A 6,746-nucleotide genomic window follows, 5' to 3' on the forward strand; every position below is an offset into this window, starting at 1 on the left:
TGGGATTTCATTGGTTTACACATTTCAAAGTAACACTGCTCACATGTTTAGGAGCAATTACTGATACTCTCGATGTCAATAAAACTTTCATTGTTGACCCTAAAAATAATAAATTCCATAATAAGTACCATACATAGAAAGAAAATATAAGCTCTGGAGGCAGAAGGATCTAGTTTTCAATAATAGTGTGATGATATTTTACTATCAATAAAAATGTAAAAAGCCATTCAATAACAACTTTCTGGTTGTATATTTAGTGTGGGATTATATAAAACAAAGTTAAGAAGGCAAGCTATGACAAACACACACCAGGCTATCATATATTAGTTTCCTCTCAATTTTTTCCTTGATTCATACATTTCTTTACTGTGACTTTTATTATACTGTCCTTTAACTTGTGGGAACTATCAAATAATCCAAAACATTTCATTTCATTCTGTGTGCTAGATGTTAAAATGAATATAATCCAATAAAAGCTTTTCTGACGACATTACTAAACCTGTGTATGACATTACTAAACGTGTAGATTGGAGCTCTGGTGGTGTAGTGAATAAGGGACTTGACTGATAATTGAAAGGTCAGCGGTTTAAACCCACCAGCTACTCTGCAGAGGGAAGACTGGGTGATCTACTTTCATAAAGATTTACAGCCTCAGAAACCCAATGAGGGTTGCTATGTGTTGGTATGAGGTAGTGGGTTAGTAATCCTAAAACCATGTCATATAAGAAAGTGATGAAAGTCTATTGAAATTCAATAATACAACATTATGATGACTAATTTTTAAAAATATTAATTGATAATGTGTTTTTCATAGGTTAGAAGTGTTCAGTATTTTTTAAGAAAGCTGAAATCAATACTTGGGAACAACCAATTCCACCAAGCTAAGATTATATTTATATATAAAAAAAAAAAATTGTCCAGATTATGACTAGTATTTGATTATAGTATAGTGAGTCTTCTTCTGAAGATGTTCAGCCTTTGGCAAAGTTGTCAAGGAAGGATTTTAAGTCCCACTGGAGTAGTGCTTTGACAATTTAATAATGCATACTATCACTTGGAGTGCCCATTTAAATTCATATCTCTGTGCTTCACCCTTTTAAGAGTATAATTTTATGGGTGATTTTACATGGTTGAGCCAAAAGCATTTGCGAAATCCAGTCTAGGGATACAACAGGTTGAGTCCTAAGGTTTATCCCAAACTTTGTATCCCACGAATTTAATCAGATAAATGCTTCCAGCAGGTCTCAAACACTGAGTATAATTTCACAGCGAACCTCAATATTGTATGAAAATGACAGTCACAGCACAGATAATTTTTTACTCAAACTTTTAAAAATATTAGAAAATCCAAAGTAGATATAAAACATTGAACCTAATGATAATATGTTTCTAGTTATCTTATCATAAATACAATGAAACAGAAATTAAGTGGTATTGATTACATCTGAGGTAATGTGTCAGTTGGTATCATTGCAACAGTGATAAGCAAAGTTTAATATTTATTTCAGAATACAATTGCTTCTTGCAGTAAGAACCATACATACTTTTAAAAAATTAAGGGCTATTTCAGAGGGGAGTACAAGCTCAGCACTGTATTTTTTAAAGTTGACAGTACTTTCGACAAATCTGTTTGAATGAATAACAATAATTTTTCATTCCCATAAAAGCCTGTTACTTATTATTAAGACTGCGTAGGAAACAGAGGTAAAGGAACGTTATACCTCTACGATTTTCAACGTGGCAATATCATTTTTTATTTGAATAGCTTTCCCCTGCATTCATTTAAAATAAATAGAACAAGGGGTTTATATGCAATTACAATATTTTAGAATATGTAGTAGTAATTTATACCTATTAAATATTTAAAACACATTACTATTAAAATATGTTTGAAGGTGTTACATAACTACATTCCCTTCATATTTCATTCTATTATCTTGAAATGATGGTAAGTGAGAAGTAAAGACAGCTAGAATACAGTAGGGTATGGCTACAATGACACTAAAATAGGCTTCATGCAGAAGTTTTGTCACAGAAATTTAAATATCTGAGGTTAAAGTTTATGGTTTTAAAAAAATAAAAGACATGAATGAAAAGAATATCCAATTCCAAATTAGAAAATGCTGACATTGTTACATTATTAATATACAACTCTTAGGCAATATATTAGAAACATTACAGTTTGAAGAAACCCTATATTAAGAAGCCATGGTTTCCCTTGTTCAGAAAGAAGATTTGGCAATCTACGTCCAAAGAGATACCACCTTGGAAACACAAGGTGCGGTGGCCACGAGAAGGCACTGACTTGACAGCAGTGAGTATTGTTTTTATAATTATTATTATTATTATTATTAATGGTTTAGTTGCCCTTGTATTGCATATGAGCAAGTACCCTGACAGACAGAGAAACTTATTTCATTCCCAACAGTAGATATCTGTGCTAATGAAGGATTGCTATTTAACTTGGACCTCTAGCATCCTGCTCCTATTACAACAATCTTATTAACCAGAGCCCCTTTTTATTCCAGAAGTCTCATCTTGGCCTCTGGATATATGTTATTGTTTTTAGGTATTGTCAAACCAGTTGCAACTCATAGCTACCCTATGTACAACAGAAGGAAACACTGCCTAGTCCTGAATCATCTTCACAATATTTGCTAAGTATGAGCCCATTGTTACAGCCGCAGTGCCAACACTCCTCAATAAGGGTCTTCCTCTATTCACTTAACCAAGCATGGTATCCTTCCTCAAGGACTTGTCCTTCCTATTAACGTGCCCAAAGTATGTAAGACAAAGTCATGCCATGGTTGCTTCTAAGGAAAATTTTGGCTGTACTTCTTCCAAGACAAATAAATCCTTCTGGCAGTTCATGGGACATTCAATATTCTTTGTCAACACCATAATTCAAAAGCTCCAATTCTTCTTCAGTCTTTCTTATTCATTGTTGAGTCTTTGCATGCATATGAGGAAATTAACAATACCGTGTCAAATTAGTCCAGAAAGTGACATCTTTGCATTTTGACATTAAAAAAAAAAAAATTACCACTGATTTGCCTAATACAATACATCATTTGATTTCTTAACTGTTGTTCCCATTGTTGTTAACTGTGGATCCAAGTGAAATGAACTCCCTGACAACTTCAATCTTTTTTTCTGTTTATCATGATGATGCTTGTTGGTCCAGTTGGTAAAATTTTTTATTTTTTATCTTGAGGTATACTTCATATTGGATGCTGTAATCATTGTTCTTCATCAATAAGAACTTCAAGTCCTCTTCACTTTAACCAAGCAATGTTATGTTATCTGAGTAGATTATTTGCTAAGCATATGCATTGAATAACTATTATGAAAGGATATAACCCCTTGTTATGTACCGTTGAGTTGGACCTGACTCACAGCGACCCCTCCTTGTGTTTCTGAGGCAGTATCACTACGGAAGTAGATTGCACCTTCTGAGGAGTGGCTGGCAGGTTTGACCCACCAGCCTTCTGGTTAGCAATCAAGTGCCTTAGGCACTGCGCTACCACAGCTCTGATGCACACTTTTCCTGAATTTATATCCTGCATCCCCTTGTTTTGTTCAAATGACTGCCTCTTGGTTTGTTTACAAGTTATAGGTTCTGCACCAGCACAATTAATTGTTCTGGAATTCCCATTCTTTGAAATGTTATTCATAATTTGACATGGATGAACACAGTTGAATTTCTTTGCACAGTCAATAAAACACAGGTAAACATTTTTCTGGTATTTTTTGCTTTTAGCTAAGAACCATCTTACATCAGCAATGATATACCTCATTTCATGTCCTTTACTGAATCTGGCTTGAGTTTCTATCAATTCCATTTTTGAATTATCTTCACTAAAATTTTACTTGTCTGTGATATTAATGATATTGTTCTATAATTCCTTTATGCTGTTTTATCACTTTTCTTTTGAATGAACTCTAATATGGATTTCTATTAGTTTACTGGTCAGGTACCTGTCTTCCAACTTTATTGGCTTGGACAAGTGAGCACTTCCAGCATTGAATCCATTTTTGGAAAAATCTCAATGGGTATTCTGCCAATTCCTTTATCGTAGTTTTTCACCAATCCCTTAAGTGCAGCTTGGACTTCTTCCTTTAATACTATAGGTTTGATCATATACTACCTCCTGAAATGGTTGAATATCGATCAATTCTTTTTGGTACAATGACTGTGTATTCTTTTTATCTTCTTTTTTATGTTTCTTGCATCTTTCAATATTTTTCCCATAGAATCTTTCAATACTGCAACTGGAAACTTTAAAGTTTTTTCTGTGCTTTCAGCTTGAGATATATATTCTTCTCTTTTCATTTTCTAACTCCAAGTCTTTGCACATTTCATTGTAATACTTTATTTGGTCTTCTCAAGCTGATCTTTGAAACCTTCTGTCCAGTTCATTTACTTCATCGTTTCTTCCATTCACTTTAGCTAATCTAAAAGTAAATTGCAGGGTATCTTCTAAAATTGATTTTGGTCTTCATTTCTTTCCTGACTCTTTAATAACTTGTATCTGTGTAAATAGAAAAGTCAGTATCCTATCTCTGTTTTGTAATTCTTTTCATTGATTATGCAAATATCCTTACCTAGAACTGCTAATTTATAAAACAAGGATGAATTCAACCGCATAAATTCTGATCTTGAGGATGCCACACTGCATCTAGGAATAAACTTCTGCCTGTCTCCAAAGAAGTATCTGCTCTACAGCAATATGAATAGATGAACCAAATATAATAGACATTCTATGGGGCAACTTTAAATTTATCTTTTGAAATCATTACTTGAGGTGCATATTGATCAATAATTTGTTTTGATTGAAGAAAAAAATATTAGCCAATGAGTGTTAATTAAAGACAAAATCTTGTAGTCAACTAATTTGTTATATAGAGAAAGATCATTGAAAAAAGTGATGGTTTTCTTGTCAATTTGTTAGAGATTGGAAATGGAGGCTCAGAATATCAATGGAGGTCCTTCACACATCAAAACAACTGGGCTTAATCCTTTATTGAGTATATTTTCAGGACAAATAATGTTACAGAAAAAAAAAGGGTCTGTGCCTTCAGAGTTAGTTCCCTTTTCAGCCTCTTAGTCAACTTCAGTTTAGTGCTTGAGATTATGGGATCTCGGATCTATTCCAAGGAATCAAACAGACCTGGTTTGTATTCTGGCTTTGCCAAATATTAGGGTGTGTTGGAGTCAACTAGTATAGCTCAGGAGAGGTAAACAACTCTTTCTTTCCATATCAGTTTACCGTTGTCAGATTAATAGCTTAGAATTGGCCCTGATGGGAGTATGTATACCATGGACACTGGGAAATGGCACAAATCAAACCCTCATCCCTCAATTACTACTACTAAACATTTACCTGTGCATCACTGACTGTGCATCCTTAAGCAAATGGACTCCTTTCTTTCAAGTCTCAGTTTCTTCAAATTATAATTGATTCAATAAAATTATTTTAAGAGTTTTTGTGAGAATTAACTTTGATGATGCTTTAAAGTATCTAGCTAGCCCAGTATGTGTTCCACAGTATGCATGCAAAAATGTAGTTTATCTTTGTGATTATATTTTTCATTTTGAAAAATTTGGATCAAAATTAACATTAATAGAAATTATAACATTATATTAAATAATCATCTAGAAGAATGCAGAAATAGTATATACAATAGAATTTCCAGGTCAGTGATTGATGAGTTGGTTAAAATAGAATAAGAAAACTTTAAATTTATCTTTTGAAATCATTGCTAGAGGTGCAAATTGGTCAATAATTTGTTTTGATTGAAGAACAAAATATTAGCCAATGAGTGTTAATTAAAGACAAAATCTTGTAGTCAACTAATTTGTTATATAGAGAAAGATCATTGAAAAAAGTGATGATATCTTGTCAATTTGTTAGAGATTTGATACACAGCTCAATAGTGTATCAAGCATTGTTATTAATACATTTGAGGGAAAGAAAAGCATGTGGTTAGTTCAAATTTTTTTTCCATATACTTTTATTTACCACCTATTGTAGGACCCACATTTATGATAGTGGGAGGAATAAAAAGCATAGCCTTGAAACAGATCTGGAATGGGTTTCCTATTTCCAGCAACATCAAGGAGACCAAGAGCAACCAGCAAATCTTTGTAAAGTGATGCTTATAACTAACTAGGGGTACTGGGAGGTGAAAATAGTTAACAAGCTGGGCTGCTAATGGAAAGTTTGAAGGTTCGAGTTCACCTAGACATATCTTGAAAGACATTCTAAAAAACAGCCATTGAGAACCCTGAGGAACAGACTTCGACTTTGACACACTTAGGGCCACCATGGGTCAAAATAGACTATATGGTAATGGCTTTAACTAATAATAATACTCATAAAATTAGTTTACTTTAGGAATGAATATCAAGAGCTCTAGTAGCATACTGCCTAAGACACTTGACTCCTAATCAGAAGGCTGGCAGTTCAAACTCACCAGCCACTCCTCAGAAGGAAGGTTGGGTGATTTACTTCTGTAGTGATACTGCCTTGGAGACTCAAAAAGGGGTTGTTATGAGTCAGGTCCGACTCCAGGGCACATAACAACAACAACAACTATTATCACAAAATAGCTCTTCCAAGATTTCTTGATTTATTCATCATTACCTAGTATTTAAGCACGTGTGCTTTAGTGTCAAAGAGACCTGCGATTCAAGGTTAAGTCTTACCACTTATTTTTGCTCATAAGAAAATTATCTCTCTTCT

The sequence above is a fragment of the Orycteropus afer genome, unplaced genomic scaffold (genome assembly GCF_000298275.1).
Source record: "Orycteropus afer afer isolate SDZICR_OR568_19922 unplaced genomic scaffold, OryAfe1.0 scaffold00915, whole genome shotgun sequence".
Taxonomy (NCBI): domain Eukaryota; kingdom Metazoa; phylum Chordata; class Mammalia; order Tubulidentata; family Orycteropodidae; genus Orycteropus; species Orycteropus afer.